Genomic DNA, 17,109 nt, shown 5'->3' on the forward strand with positions numbered 1-17,109 from the left:
GTTTCATACATATTTATGAATGTAAATTTTTCCCTCCCCTCAGATGATTTCTAAGAACAGGTATTTTGAAGTATAATGGCACATTTTTAATAGATCACTCTCTCTGCGTTGTCTGTTCGATTCTGGGTTGCTTTTCTTTCACCCTCAGGAATATTGCTAGTCCTGAATGTCCCCCAAAAATACATGCTTGTAGATCCCCTCAGCCGATCATGGCAAGGACAGGCCACAGTAAAAAAAATACGGTGCTCTTTCATTTTGATTGTCTCAAATTGCATCTATGAGTAGATGATAAGGCCCAAATGTTTATTTGTTGGTCAAGATTTACCACACATAACTTTAAACATGTGAAAGTTCGTTGGCTAAGTCTGTGCCGACATCACCATTTTGGTTGAAGGCAGCAGCATGCTTTTAAGTGAAACCTCTGATCATGGCCCCTTACTGCACACTGGTTTGGTTTTGTCTGGTTTGCAGAACAGTTTCAGTGGGTTGAAGCTTGATTCCTCTATAGGAAAATGAGGCCAGAAGCTCTACTTCCAAGACCAAAATGCTTTCTAACTTCTAGTGGGGACATAAGGGTGCTGTTCCAGAGTGGTCCTTTAGACAGCTCTGAACTACCAGCATGAACTCAAGCAAACCTCCTTGAACTGCATGCAGTGCTGATGTTGCTTTGGCTTCCTTGTCTGTTCCAATTGCATTGTTAATGCTGATAGAGCCCAACCCTCGGCAGCTCATGTCGTGCCTTCTTATAGAGGCAGTAGAAACAAATAAGCAGAGGTAAATCATTTTCTTTGTCTGCAACAGCACTCTCAGGACAAGATAAATGGAAAGGAAAGTTTATATGTGCACAGTGAACTTTGTTGTTGAGAGTGAAGACAGTCAATCCCTGTCCTGCATGTACAGTTCTAGATATACTTAGCAATAGGTAAGGAACCAGCTGCAGACCACTTGCACATGGTGCTTAGAAGGAATGATACTGCAGCCCTGCATGGCAGGAGAGGACATGGCCCTCAGGGGAGCCAGGGACCCCTCACACAAGTGTGATACAAGCTTGGAGCACTGTTTCTAGAACTGAATATACCTGGGAACAAGAAAGAACTTCCCAGTTTGTAGCACTGTAAAGGATATGCCCATTCCTGGTGCATCCTGTAAACTCAAATTTTGTAAGCTTCAGAGGGGTACTGCACTTCCTTCTCCAAGTTCCTTACAGCTCTACATTTTACCCAAAGAAGAAAAAGAAATCCCTCAAAGAAACAAACATTTTATGTAATCAAGGACATACAGAAACTATCTGCATTGATAGACCCAAATTCATAGAGGCCGTATAGAACCTACTCTATACAAATATCATCATATCGTACAGAATAAAATTCACCTTTTCTTTTTTCTTTGAAGTTAACTGCTATATTTCAGATTGAAAGAAGTAGTTTTATAGTTTATCCTGTGGCTAGTTCTGTTTAATAACTTCTACAGTATCCATTCTCTGGTCGTCTAAGAACTCACTGTAGCAGTCGCCAAACATGCAAATCTATCAGTAATTACACTTTCATTGCCCATGAGAAATAGTCTTGTAAAGTTTTGAATGGATGCAGTTCTTCGGTGCTAAAAGTATTTTTTAAAGGCTTTTTATTATCTTTTACTGTGGTAATGGTTAATACACACTCTAAACATTAAAGTTTAATAGAAAAAGTTATATTTGATTGATTATTTTATCAAAATGTTCCTTTTCTGATCTCAGAGGAAGGCTGAAGCCAACCAGAAATACACAAGTGATTTTGTCATCTATCAAAAGTTTATTAGATAATGTATTTCACAAAGAAAATCTATTTGTCACATATGTTTGACTAATCTATTAAGCAGACATGACTTCAAAGGATGCAGAGGTGCAATAACATGTTCACACAGAACAAGTGGCAGGACTGGGATGTAACACTTGCAAAGTTAAAGTGACATAAACATATGCTACAGAAAGGAGAAATATCTATATATATGGCAAAATATGAAGCCAACTGAATTTGTGTTCTGGCTATGCACTGCTACATACTGGTTCTGGCTATAATTTTTTTAATAGATATGCTGCTCTGTCAGGATCAAAAGTTTCTGAGGAATGTGCTGATTTTAAAAACATTTTGTTTCTAAAGTGAAAGACAAGATATATGCGCATTTGAATTTTACCACAAAAATACATCTTTGATTTTACACTTTCTATATTGGAATATAAAGATTAATATCTGAAGTGAAAGAAATTGAAATATACAGTTTCCTTGACCTAAAGACATTTTTGACAGCTTGGTTTACAGTATGTATTTTGATTTTTATTCTGACTTGAATTCATTATATTGAAATTTTGCAGATTTTAATTCCGACTAGTTCAGTTACCCAGACATTGAAAAGTTTTTATTTTAATATTGTCCTTTCCTAATCCCCACATGACATCAAGACGGCAAAATAAAACAGCATTTTGGTTTTGACTGCAAAATGTAGCATACTTGACAATTATACTTTCTTCTATGCATGGGAGGGTATGTTTCATGAGATACACTTTTAAATCGTACGCGATACTATTGTTCTAACTCAAAACCATACTATCAGATATGATAAAGTGGCCAGATTATTAACTCATACAATATTTACATGCTTGAAAACAAAATTCTTCGTGTTCACATTGCCACTTGGTCTCTTGCAGTTTTTAATACTTTGCTGTTGAAATGCTTTCTGTCATACTTTGGACTCTACCTCATTTAAACTAGGATGCTGAGCACTGAGTAGTGTGTGATCCTTTCACCTTTGGACACTTGGTGTGAAAAGCAAACAAGCAAGTTAGTCTTGCCCTAATAGGAAGTCTGCTAGTCTTGCTTATACAATGTGCCATTTCTCCATGCAGAAGGAGGATCATGTCAAAGATAGTAAGATACAGCAGCTAACAGCTCTTGGGCTAATAGCAAAACTTTTATGCATTTTGACGTTACCCTTTCTGGCCTGAGGAGGAATGGTTCAAAAATAAATGAAACAAATAAAAACACTCATGTTCCAAAATCTGTATTGATTTCCATCTTAGGAACACAGTCTGAATGACTGATCAATATTTTCACTTGTTCATTGGTGAAAATGTTCCTTCTCAGATACTGGGACCTGTGAGTGTTTGCCTTTGACAGTAAAAATCTCTCTGGTATTGACTGCATAGATAAATATTTTTATTGTGAGAAAAAAAAGAAAGGGAAGAACCTGACCAGCTATAGGCATAATAGGGTGCTTTAATGCCATGATTTCAGCTCACCAGCATTTACACCAGACAGAGCTGGAGGTGACTCAGAACATCTGAAGCCAAAGAAGCACCAGCACCTGAGAGAGGGAGCTTGGTCAGATCCAGAAAGGTCTTACAGGACATTGCATCAGCTACAAGGACACTGCACTATCAGAAGACTGGATTTAGAGTGTGAGCATGTCCCCACTGTGTTTCTGTGACAAGAGCCAGCTTGCAGATTGCCCCCTTGAGACCATCAGGTTTTCAATGAAAGCTAGTGAAATACACGGTCAGATTTGGTTTGGGAGCCATATACCACTGGCTTCAAGATCCTAGATCTCTTTTACCCTTTTGGAAATCGTAACTTGCCTCTTTAGCTCCTAACATGGACTCCAGCTTCTGCAAAGCTCAGCAAACAAGGGTGGGAAACAAGATGAATCTAGAAAATATATGTGAAATCCAAAACTATGACCTTCATCAGAGAGGGACTGCCCTGCAAGGCTTAGCTTGTTACATTTTGCTCTTCACTCTTTTTTTTTCAAGATCCATGCCTTCCTGATGTTCAAAGTAGAGATACTTAAATTAATCCAAGGAAATGCCAAGTGATAGCTTTAAATTCCCATTCATGGCAGTGAATGGGTGAAAAGTGAGCTTAGTAGTTTCAAACTTTGCTTCTGCTCAGCCTAGCTGGAAGTCTTCATACACCGCCTCAGACATCCCTGTTTTTCAGTTCTCCTGGATGCCATGATTCTCCTTCTGAACAGACAAATAGCTCATTTCAGTAGTGGACACCTGATGCCTCTCCCTGGGGAAAATACCCTGGCACAACTTTGACAGGGTTTGAACACATGGATTTTAGACAAGAGCTCGAGTAGATTAAAGCATTAATTTGCCTAAATTCCCCAGCTACTGTGCTTGAAACCTTAGGGCATCAGGTTAGTTTACTAGGCACAGCATCTCTATGTACTTTTATTTCACTGGTGTTTTATAGCAGGATATTGTCTTGTACAGTTCTTCTTATCTACATTTTTAATGGGTGTTTATAGTTTGTGGCAAACAAATAAATAAAACACCCTTTTAGAATTAGAAAACTGAAATGTAATACATATAAACCAATCAAGGCAGTGCTGCAATCTGACAATGATTAACCACAGAAGCAGCAAAGCGAAGCTCTTGGAACTTAAAAAGTTCTCAAAACCAAAAACCAAAAAACCCTTCCAGTGATCTTTTGCTAGGTTAGTAACCAAAACTACCGAATATACCAGGTGTTAGATTGAGCTCACCATCAACAACCAAACAGATTTCATTTTCATGAACTCTGAAGCAATTTTATGTTGACTGTGAGGAGTATGTGTGCACTCCTGTGGCCCTGTGCTAGCTTGCTTGAATGTGCTGCCTGCACACTCACTTGGCTTTGACTGGAATGCTGTGATTTTGCAGTCCAGATGATGGTGGTGGTGGTGGTGGTTTGGGGATGACTTTTTTTTTTTAACGAATGAGGCTCATGGAAAGCAGAATAAATATTGTGATTTTGCATGTGAAAACACGGTTGGGAGGTTCTAAAGTAGAGCAAGGTCATTAAAGTAAGAACAACTTTTCTCCCTCCAGGTCTCTTAATTGACTGCTTGAATACTTTCCATCTGAAAATGACAGAGACAATGGGATCCTTCACAAAAATGTGATAACTACCATAAAAATTTGTTGAGGAAACAATTAGGTCAGTTCTGCTTATTTCAGTACTAAAATGACTCATCAACAGAATTGTTAAAAGTTACCATATTCCAGCACAAAATAAAACCAAAATCAGCATAGAACTCATTATTCAGAATTTTATTTTCAAGTTAATAACGTGCTCAGTAGAACAGAAGAAGCTGAATAATAAATGGGCACTTGTGGCAATGTGCTGAATGTTTTTACTTCAGAGCATTTCAGCCTTCATAACTTTTTCACTTGTGCCCAACTTTAGGCAGATCAGTAATCCTGACTTAGCTACATCCTTGGCTATGTGCAAACACGTAGATGTGTCATGGAAGGTTGTAAAAGTATTTTTTGATCCTACAGCTGTTAACACCACTGTGGTTTGTGGTTGTGGTGAGCCCTGCCTCTGCAGACCAGAGATTTCCAAAGAATATTAGTCACTACATTTCTGCACCTCACCAGAGGCAGAAAGTTCTGGAAAACTCAAAATGTGTTATTTAAGCACTTTCCAGCTCACCTTAACACTTACCAGGAGTGCGGATAGCCACCATGCTTTGTGCTGAGCTTCAGAATACCCTCAGGTTTGTCTGGCATGGTTATGCACAGTGCAGACACAAGGGAGGGGGAGAGCAGCAGACTGGAGGAACAGCATAGTGACTCCACACCAGACCATGGTATGGAAAGATGTGCTCTCTGCTACGCAAAGAACTTTCCATTAGCAACTTGAAAATCTCATGATTTTCTCTTACTATTTGCATCGATTTTCCAAGCTATTTCAAACCAAATTTATATACATGTCTTTCATAAAGTAACACACGTGTGTTCTCAGGTATCTTCCCCAAAGGGTACATTCTTCTGCTCTTGTGCCTCTCGAGTCCCCACTAACACCATGGGCTGCCAGCTGTGCCATTAAGTATTACAGGGTCCTTGTTCAAAGGACTTTTGAATGGAAAAATGTATTTGTGGTATTGGACAATAGAAAAGGTAAATTACCTTCTTGTTTGGTTGTTTTTTTTAGTTTAATGACTGACATATTTACATTATGTAGTTATGTTCAAGCTAAAAGTGACAAACAGTTTTCAGTAGAACCCTTGATCTTGGAAAAGACCTATTGGTTTAATAAATTTTTGGATGCACAACAAAGGAATGAGTGAACCCACATATATACTTATACGTGTATATATGTACTTATACATGGATATATATGTATCACCATATAAGTTCCTACATAAGGAATATATAAAACTGTAATTCAACCAGAGGAGAACAAGGAAAGTGTGACGGCAAATGGCTTTCACTTCTTCCCACTTTTGATGATTTTTTGCTGTTCTTAAGTTGTAGGACTTTTTATTTAATGCTTACAACACAAGGCTTCTAATCAGGAGAATCTCTGTTTTGAGTATCTTCACTAATGAGTCACAAGGTTGTTAACTAATCAGTTTTGTTGTGACGTGAACATGCAGAGGATCAGATACAGTCAGGAAGTTTAGTAGCAGACTTTTGAAAAAGCAATTCCCATCATTTCAGCATTAAGTTATTCTCCAAAATAGGCAGCCTCCCCACTTTCTGACAATATTATTTGGTGCTCACAAAAAGCTTTTATAGTTAGTTTCTGAAGGCTGGAGCAGTAACTACAAACAAGCTTTTCCTCCTTTTGGGGGTTCACTGCTCTCGTGCAGCTGTTGTTTTAGCCTCCTGTACAAATAGATTTAAAAAATAGGCATTTCCTTACATATAACGGTTCACGGCATCTGGAATGACAGGGTGGGCAGATTACAGTAAATGGTGTTTGGAAAGAAATGTTGTGAAAACAAAGAAAGCCACATAGGAAAACACTGACAAAACCATACAAATACGTGGCTTATCTATTTTGACTATTTTCTTTCTTTATGTTTTGGAGGTTTTCACAGAACCCATGTGGCCCTCACTTCCAGGCACACAGTATGTGTGTTCAGGATTCTCCAAATGGAGAGAGTAGTCTGAAAAACTGCGAATATAATTAGATATGGAATACTTTTAACAGCTGGAGGGATTTCACACTTACAGCCCAATTTACAAAACTTTGGGCTTGGCACTGTTTCAACACTAGCACTGGAAGTAATGATTTCCCTGGCATTTTTTTGGCTCCTGAAGTTATTTATGTCCATACATACATCATTTTAAAATCACACACACACAAAAAGAATACTTCTACCTGGTTAGTGATAAATGAGCAACTTTAGAAGTAGTGTCAGAAAGAAGTCAGAAAAAAGTGATCCCACACAAGGCCCATGCTTAAAAATTACAGCTAATTTCTCTCCCTGTTTATAAAAGGTCTTGTGGAAGTTTCTTGTGCCACTGAAAGTGTTTAAGACATTTTTCTGATAATATAATGGAGTAAATACATGGAGATTTGCAAAGAAAAAATATTAGCAAGTAGCCAACACATCAAATGCATTAGCTAGGAAAGCAGACTTATCAAGTAGATGAACCAGATAGTGTTTCTGAGATGAGATCTAGAAGAAATGAGAACAACAACACAAGGAACGGATTATTATACTTATCATCTTCATGTTTTTTTCTTGGCTGTGTGTCCTGGGTTCAGCAGTAGCAGTCATGTTTTTTTTTTTTTCCTTTGTGCTAGCTGGTGCAGCGTCACTATGCCATCGTCGAAGCAGCAAAGAAAGATAGTAGAATTTGATAGTAGAATAAGAAGCCTGTGCAGACCCTGAATTCTGTTGTAAAATGAAATCCCAGCCATTCTTGTTCTTACAGCTCCTGTGCATGATTTCTTTTCACATTTGAGGCTCTAGAAGCTAAAATAAAAAATCCATCTTATCAGAGCATGTTAAAAATGAGAGCTTTCCTCTCAAAAGGAGAGGGTTATAGCTCTCACTAAAGCAATATCTGTGTAGCATCCAACTGTTAAGTCTGTATTAGAAGAAAAATACATGTCTAGTTCTCTGATAGTCTGTAGATACTAATACTGATATAGAAAAATTGGAGTAAGCCAAGGACTTTATGATAACACCCAAACCAGTGCTTTTTGAAATATGTACCGTTTGTGGAAAAATATATCATGTAAGATCCTGGCAACGATGCATACTTATTTTTTGCATTACATAGATAAATAGTTCCAAAAGTGTTTTTACACAGAGATACAAATGTATGCTCTATTTACAGCCAGTGAAGGGGGAAGATATTCACATCCTTCTCAAAGTTTGCAGAGTAGGTTCATGGCTGCAGATTTCATGGTGACAGAGCTACTCTCCTCTTGAAGGCTGTAGAATAGGCACTTGAAAATAGGGACTTCTTGTGTTGTACACCCTCCTGCATGTATATGATTGTGTACTCAGGATCAGCCTCATGAAAACAAGGGCCTTTTTACTTCATTTCCCAACTGCCTTACACCACTGGTAGCTCACACGCTGCCTTCTATTTGGAGGAAGAGGGGGCCACTTACTCTATCCGTTAGTGTCAGCCTGGAGCCCATGGGATTTAGGCCTCTACCAAACATGCCAATAAGAGGCATGGATATGGTGACCAGACAGCTGCTGTACGGAACCAGCATTGCTGAAGGCCATTTAATGCCAAATAACCATCTCACAGTGAAACCTCTGGCTTCACCAAGCCTAGGTGGGCTTCACATTGGCAATGAGATGCTGAGAGGACTGAGATACCTTCAGCAGTGCCCCAGGATGCACCCTGCCTTGGCTCTGTTTAGTGTTTTGGACTGCTGATCTCCCCTCAGACTTTCAGCCATGATGGGGTTTCATTAAGCTATTGCATTATGAATAAAATTAGTTTCAACCCTAAAGGCACAAGCATTCTTCTGCTCTTCCCCTGATTCCACCCCCCTAGAAACAGCTTTTAAATTTTGCAAAGCTGAATGCCATGACGAAAAAACCTACTGTTCCAATACTTTTCTTTGTACTGCCAAAACATCTACCTCTGCCATTAACCACCACGAGGGCTTACCCTAAATTCCTGTCAGTTACAGCAGCAAGCATGGGCTGTAAGCATTCATTAATACCACAAGTAGACAGGAAGGAAGACATAAGAACAAATTCCTCATTGATCCATATGTTTAATATATAGCACGTATGTTAAGAATTACATTTTAGCACTGTGGCATGTCTCAAAAATAAAAATTTGGGTAGTCTGAAAAGAGTTGTGTTTGAATGTGAATTGATAGCAGGACAGTTTTATTGCTAGAGGAAAGTTACCACAAAAAAATCCATAAAGGTTCATCTGGGTAAAATAGATACAGGAGTGAGAACTTACTTTGCTTGTACCCAGCCCTACAAAAATAAGAAAAATACCAAAGGTATATATTTATAACTCCATGCCTGTCATGTGGATTATTGAAATATTCATGCATCTGATCCAAAGTCCTCTAAAACCAACCCCTCCCCAGCCTCTGGATCATGTGTGTAAAATCAAACACACAGATAAATCTCTACCAGATTGGGCTGTAAATAACTACACTTCCTGCTCCACCCCATATCTAATAGCTTTAATCTCTTTCCAAGGGCCTTTGCAGACATCATCTTAGAAAGACACCTCTATCAACTTCAACAAGCAGTTGAATAGGAGCCTCCAAGGGCTGTAATCTTGCTATGGCAGCTTGAAGAGGAGGGTCCGCTCACCTACATCCACCCTGGCATGTGCCAGCTCCAGGTACCCACCTTGACTGTGCTCTTGGCATGGAAAATCAGGCCAGCCTCACTGAGTTTTCCCACTGCCTAGCACAGACACCCTAGCAAACCCTACTTCTCCACTTCCGTTTTTATTTTAGCACCTGTGAGGGGAGAGGTGAAATGCAAGATATGCATGTGCCAAACAAAGGATGTCAGCTGACAGCTGTCTCCCCTAAGGAGGCAATGTCATGAGCTGGTGTGATCAAACATTGGGAAGAAATATGTTTCTAATATTAATAAACACCTGTCTGGTGTTACTGTGCCTGCTACACTTCTCCAAGCAAGATAATTAGTCACCTAAAACTGCTAAAACAATCTTCTAAACCCTATCACTATATGCATTACAAGGTCAGTCCAAACCTGCTCCAAAATTCATGCTGAACACCCCACAAACTCCTGACATGGGCTTTTGAGTCAAGGAGAGCTGACAGTTCCCATCCCTCCCTGTGAGCTGGATCTAGAGGGAAGCACACTTGAGGGCATAAGGCTTTCTGGCCACAGCTGCCACCCTGCCTCTGCAGCATTGGAAAGGCAGGGGCACAGGGCTGGGGAGGTGCCTGGGTAGAGGCTCATCTCCTCGTTTGCATGCATCATGGTTCAAGCTGGCTGGAGTGCTAAAACTCACTGGAAATATCACAGGCACCCTCAAGTTCTGTGGGGAAACTCTGTGGGATTACTTTAAACACGGCGTTTTGCAGGATCAGGGCCCAATGTGGCCATCCAGTACCTTTGGTATAAAGAGGTCACTCTCTTGACCTGGCTGCAGCCCCCACCTCACTCTGCCAAAATAAGCTTCCCTCCTACTTTTATCTAGCTGTGTGGACAAACCCTGATCCTGTTACATAAATAACACTGGCCCACTGGAAGCCATCCAGCCATTAAACCTCCTGATTCAGAGTTTAAGCCTGAGATCAGGATAAAGTCTAATGCGTGTGGATTGGAGATTATCCCACATCTGCCAACCATGGTATGTCAGCATCTGCTGAGCACCTGGCGGGGGTCGTGGTCATATCCAGCCTACAGATCCGGTACAGCATTTCCTATATTCCCTTCTCTTACTCAAGTGGCAGGGCGTCATCAAATATGTATTTCTAAGACAGATTGACCCCTAATTGTATATCATGCACAGCAGCCCCAGCTGAGGACAATATGTCAGCAAAAGCAACTGTGCCCAGCTCCCACAGCCCACATGCAGGACTGCTGCTGCCGCCAAAGGTATAAAGCCTTGGTTTGAGCTGTGCCACCTGACTATGCATGGCTGGGCAAGTGTGTGTGCACAGAGTATAAACAGCCTTTTGGATTTGCCTGATGTGTAGTCATTACCTCTTGAGAAATGACATGAAAAGTCATCTATAAGAATTGAAACTAGCCAAGGATGTAGGTTAAGATCCAAGGGAAAGACTACGATTGTTTCACCAGATCTCAGACTTTACCTGTACTGCAGCGTTATCTCCATACTGCCTATCTCACTCAAACAAAGATCTGTTAGCCCTTCCTCCTTCAGCTGCACACAGGAGTATGGCAGGAGCCCTATGGCAGAATATTTATTAACACAGAATGGTGTCCTTTGTCTCCCTGTGCACACTGACCATTTCTGTTTCAATTGCACATGCGGTTTTCCAAGGCTTCCTTCTGCAGGTTCAAGCTCACAATAACTAACTCTCCTTCATGTGTACTATAGCAGGCTGCAGCTATTGTAATAAAATAGCTGTGATCTTCAGCAACTGCAATAGAACATTGTCTTGAGATCAATTTCCTTTTACAATAAAGTCTTGGCTTTGCCTCAGCATTTATGAAGTGGTGGGAGGCTGTTATCCATTGAAATTATCTCTTTCATATACTATACCATAAAAATATGGCCCTCTATGTGTAGTGTTATAAAGGTATTTGGCTGACTGACTGACTTTAACCACCCAAGAAGAGTAATAAGTTCAGTAATCCTCCGGAAATGCATAGCCTGGAGTGTGTTATTGCAGCTAGTACACAGTGCACTCTACAAAAGCAAATCACCAAAACAATTAGATTTATGCATTTAAAATCCTTGATTGATACAGCCTTGACATAAATCAGAGTTAGAAAAATACACTGCTGGATTAGCAAACCACATTATAATAGTGTGGCTTGCAATACCATTTTGCTGAGATATTTACAATACAAACAAAATCAATTACAGTCTTTAGCAAATTGCTGTTGTTACAGGGTGCTATGAATAGACTGTGCATCTAAACTTTTAGTGTGCGTAAAACAAATGCAACCATGTTGTATCCTGGGACAGATTGTTGGGCTGTTGTCTGAGAATGGCCAGGCCAGTGAGCTCTTAAACTGCACTTCAAGAAAAAAGCTTCGACAATGTGCATAGGTGAATTCTGGTCCAGTAATGGACAGAGGAAGGACAGGAAAAAACATCATCAAGTGTATAGCCTTGCAGAAATGGTGTAAGATGCAGAGACTGGTGAAAGTTCTACCAGACTTCAGGTATGTAACCAGACTGCTTTGAAGTTTGGCCATGGTCCATATCACTACATGGTCAACTCAGCAACTGGGACACTGTTCACTTCTGGAGGGCATTACTGTTAGTTCTCCCTCCACTGAAGCTCCCATTGCCCATAGTACAGTATCTTTATTGTATCCCTGTATCTCTACAGGAGTGAGCAATCAGCAGGAGTGCAGACTAAAGATTTTTCTGGACCCACAATTAAATATTAAGATGGCAAACTGGAGGGGGGGAATTCTCCTTGAGGCCATGGTTCCTAGAGAACAAACATTAACAAAAATAGACACTGACTGAAAGAGTAGATATCCTCCAAAATAATAATACTACAGTTTATGTCAACCCAAACAGCAGTGTTTCATTTCAGCCATCTCACGGCTGTGAGAAGACAGCAGGAAGAAAGGGCAGCGGATGCACTGTGTGCTGGTTTCAGAGTGCTTTGTAATTACATGAGAACATTTTAAGACACAAGTAGATTAAAAAAATAAACAGTTGACCAAGTCACCAATTATCCAGTAGTCAGAAGGCTAGTGTACCAGGGGGTTGCTACTTTCAACGTCAGCTGTGGGAACAAGGAGGCAAAACCATTGCTGGAAGAAATGACTGGAATAAAAATCACAAGTAGATATTTGGAAGTTGGTGAGTTCATAGAATCATAAATGTTTTGGGTTGGAAGATATCCAGTTCCAACCCCCTGCCTTGGGCAGGGACACCTTCCACTAGACCAGGTTGTTCAAAGCCCCGTCCCACCTGGCCTTGAACACTGCCAGGGGTGGGGCAGCCACAGCTTCTCTGGGTAATGTGTGCCAGAGTGTCACCACCCTCACAGTAAAGAACTTCTTCCTTATATCTAATGTAAATCTATCCTCTTTCAGTTACTTGTGTGAACACTCAGATCACAGTGACAGTCCATCTGAGGCCACATCATCTATTTTACACATAGCCTTAAAAACTGGCAAGATTGTTCCCAATAAGCATCTCCTGAATTTAAGATCAGTCACAGATTTTGATTCCCTGTTCTGAGAGTAAATAAATGGTTGGTTGTGTTGAGAGTGAATCAGACAGGGATTCCGTAAAATGAGATTGGCTGTGTTTCTGCTGTTGTGTACTTGAGCCACAGAAGAAAGGATTATCACTACTAGTACAGCATGGGACTTTGAGCTGGTCAATCATCTGGCACAGCAGAAAATAATCCAAACTCAAAAATGCTAAACAGAGGTAATGTGGCCTGACTTTGACAGTGAGCAGGGATTCGGCTGGAGGTAGCCTTTTCAAGCCTGTTCTCCAATGCTGCTTCTTACAATTTATGTTTCAGCAGCAGGAGAGGAACATTTGAAATTTGACCTGCAGTTTGAGGTAAACAATACGCTTTCCTCCTTTTCTTTTGCTTCTGCCAGAGTGCAGAACCCTGAGGAAGGGGAAAGATTTTACCAGTAATATTTATTACTGAGTCAAATCTCTCTGTATTTGTACACTTTGCGGCCAACCCCACACCCCACATAAATCAACATAGTTCCCTCAGAGTTGCATTGCTTTGCTCCGCTGGTGATGGAGTCCAGAAAGAATAGGAGAGGAATAAAACCAGAGATTCCTGACTGCCAAGAATAGAAGGAAGTTAGAGTAACAAAGGGCTGGGCAAATAGAAAGTGATGCTTACGAAGTCTGTGCATTTTCTCAGTATTTATTTGCTTCTTACAGTAGAAGCCCTGCAGGTCAGGTTTCAATAGCTGAGAAGTTGCAGCATGGGATCAATTAATCTAGTACTGTATTACAAGGAGTAGTTTATCAATGTGTTTCTTTGCAAAACAGCCTGACAACTATTCTATATTCCACCCATTCCAGTGAATCTGGTAAGAACAGAAATCCTGCAGCTGTCTCTGTTACTTTTAATCCCCTGGCTTCGCTACCCTGGTGAGGAAACTGATGTCTGTAATGTGTCAGTGTAATCAAAAGTGAGTACTCAGTTCTTGCTGAAGAAGATATTCTTAATATGATTTGATAGTCTCAACATTGTTGTTTCTGGACAACTTTATTATGTGAAAATAGTCTACCTTGTAATAGGTGTGGTCAGCTGAAGTGCATATGGAGAAGATGCTCTGCATGGCGCTTGAACACCATCACACAGCTGATAGAGAGATGCTCTCTCTCCATCTTCCACACAGAGGTGTGCCTGAGGCTGTTTAAAGAGATCAGTTGAGATAAAGATGGAATACATTCATTTCCCATAATGTCACACAATCATAAAGATCCCTAAAACCAGTTTTTATCTCCCTTTTTTATGGAGGCTTGGCCTGGCTGCTATAGCCAGGTTCCATTTGCGGAGGTCTTTTATCTTAATGACAGTCTCCAGAGTAACTTCAGCTGTCTCAGCAGTATTGCCTCAGGAATGGTGAAACAACTTCCAACTTCTGTGGAGACTCAGGCCACGAGTCCCTCAGAAACATGGGCTCTAGCAGTTTTCCAAAGAGCTATAAACATAACACATCTCTGGTTGTACAATACATGCTTTTCAGGGCTCTGTGTACAGAGGACTGGATCTCATGATCAGTGACATGATGACCCCTGAGCTGCCCCTGTGTGGGGCAGCAGTGTCTTGGCTGGGGTATTTAGCATCCCATAGACCCAAAGTGTGCTGGAGCATTCTGCATCCTAAAGAGGGTGTGTAAAGGTAAGCAGGAGTGTTTGTGCAGGTTGTGATTGCTGTGATGATCTTCAGAGCCATGGCCCGAGAACTGTGCAAGAAATAAGTTATGAGTGCACATAGTGCTACTAAGTCCTACTTTGTCCATTACTACTATACTGAAATATCTTTTCCTGACCTTTGATGTGCAATATTTCCCATTTTGTTCATCATCTTGAGCCAACTTGAGAATTGTGTTCAGAATGCCTTCAGATGCCTTAGACCAGGTGAGTAAGTTCATTTAGTCCTTTCAGAACTTGAAGAGGAACTAATGACAGGCAACTCTACAAATACTTTGCTATGTATATAAATTAATAAGCTACCATTTACCTGTTTCTATAAATGACAGAACTCAGATAATAATGTATTGCAATCAGTTTTTAGGATTTGACTACCAAGAGCTTGTTAAAAAAAAAACAAATATAACAGGAAAAAAAAAGGTAAATAAATGAAACAATTGATCCTGAGGACATAAACTTTCATTGAGGGGCACTACAGTGGCCAGATGTAGGCACTTCACAGGCACTTCACTGCTAGGGGAAGAATAAATTTTAGATAGGCTTTTATTACACATGAGGCAACGGCTTTACTTATTCATTTAACACAAATACGCAAAGCCTGCCTTTGTACCACAATGCTATCACTCTCTTGGCAGCAGAATTAAAGGGGTCCCCTTGTTTTGTTGGATATTAATACCAGGCTGCACTCTGAAATGTGATTTTAAAAATAGAAAGAAAGTTAATTGGTGGTGGGAAATTTTAGTTGAGGCTGATTAAAGGAAGCAACAAAATATATTGACTACTAAACCTCACTTCTTGTTTTAAGTGTGACCTGTAATGGACTCCCCAAAATCATTACGTGATCCCTCTAAGTATTCCAGGTTTTTCATTTGAAATTCATTAAACATTTGTGTGTCTGATTTTTGGGGGGTTTTCTGAAAACTTTTATAGTCACAGCTGCACTAGTTATGGATAGGTTTATAGTGCCTTTGCCCATCAACTGGCCCACATGTCCAGTCCAGTTTGTTTGATACCCTACCTTTCACAAGCGTTCAGCAGTTCTGGAGGTGTTCTTATAAAGCTGCCAGTAAATGTACCAGCTGGACTCATTTATGTACATGAGCAGCCTCATTCCGACTGCCTTACAAAGAGCCAGTGGCAGTAAATCTGTGGTCAGTCCATATATGTATTTTAAAGTATTCTTTTACACTTCTGAAAAGAAAATAATAAAACATAGCTAAGCTTTTTAGTAAGTTATATGTGATCTTCAGAAGAACTTGAATACTCCATGGTGAAAAAACAACCTTCTGAGAGTCCCTATTTCTTTGTAGTAAATTCTTTATGCTGTGCAATTAAAGCTGTTAGGAAAGTCTGCTCTCTTAGAAGCACACTGATGGACTGCCTTTTTGTAGAAAATCATGTAAACAAATTGCTCATTATTTCCTTTTGTGACTCTTGCAGGTGCAACAGGAATACAGGACTTCTTGAAGTCTGCAAACACCTTCTTCACATTCCCCAGGGAGATTTGGTGGTAAACAGGGCTGGTTTAAAAGCTTCAAATGGGTGGTAGATTACGAAGGTGCAGACAAGCCACCATGAATGATACATGCAACAGTAACCTCAACAAAAATTAGCTCAGGTGAAAGGATTTCAGAAGATGGGAGGAAAAAAGAAAAAAAAAAACAACAAATAAGGAGGAAAAAATTTTTCAAATTTATTCTGACAGAGATTCTCAGCTTAATGAGAGAAGATGTCAAGAAAGGGAACTGCCTGTCCCTGAATGCACGGGCCCACCTGCCAGCACCATGCTGCTCAGAAGAGCCTTCTGGATATACTCACAACTCTCCTTGCTATGTGTGAATGTCTCAGTGCTGACATCAATTAGAGCAAGTTTTTATTAATATTTACCAATAGAGATTGCAGTCAATCCCATCTGAGAGACTTCCTGCTGTGAGGGAATTTGCCTCAGCACTTGCAGTAAGAGCACGGTCCCTGTGATTTCTATTTCTTTCGGTTAACATGAGTATTCAGCTAACCATGTGTGTTATTGCTATAACTCACCAGTGTTTTTTACCAGAGCTAGTTTTCAAATTAATTCCCTGACAGCATGTCTACCGAACATAATTTATAGCTTCAGGGCAACAGTAGACTTTCCTGCCTTGTGTTTTACCACAGGAATACTTATGGCATGTCTTACTATCTCTACTACACCCTACAGACCAGTCTCTGTAGCTTTTCCTACGAGATAAGTAAATGGATTCAAGCTTCAGCAAGGAATATAGCTGACATTTTACCAGGCTGGCTACTGTGGCAATCCTTTT

The sequence above is a fragment of the Pezoporus flaviventris genome, unplaced genomic scaffold, assembly GCF_033815535.1.
Source record: "Pezoporus flaviventris isolate CSIRO_AGI_PZ_B2104156 unplaced genomic scaffold, CSIRO_AGI_Pfla_v1 ptg000081l, whole genome shotgun sequence".
In the NCBI taxonomy this organism is placed as follows: Eukaryota; Metazoa; Chordata; class Aves; order Psittaciformes; family Psittacidae; genus Pezoporus; species Pezoporus flaviventris.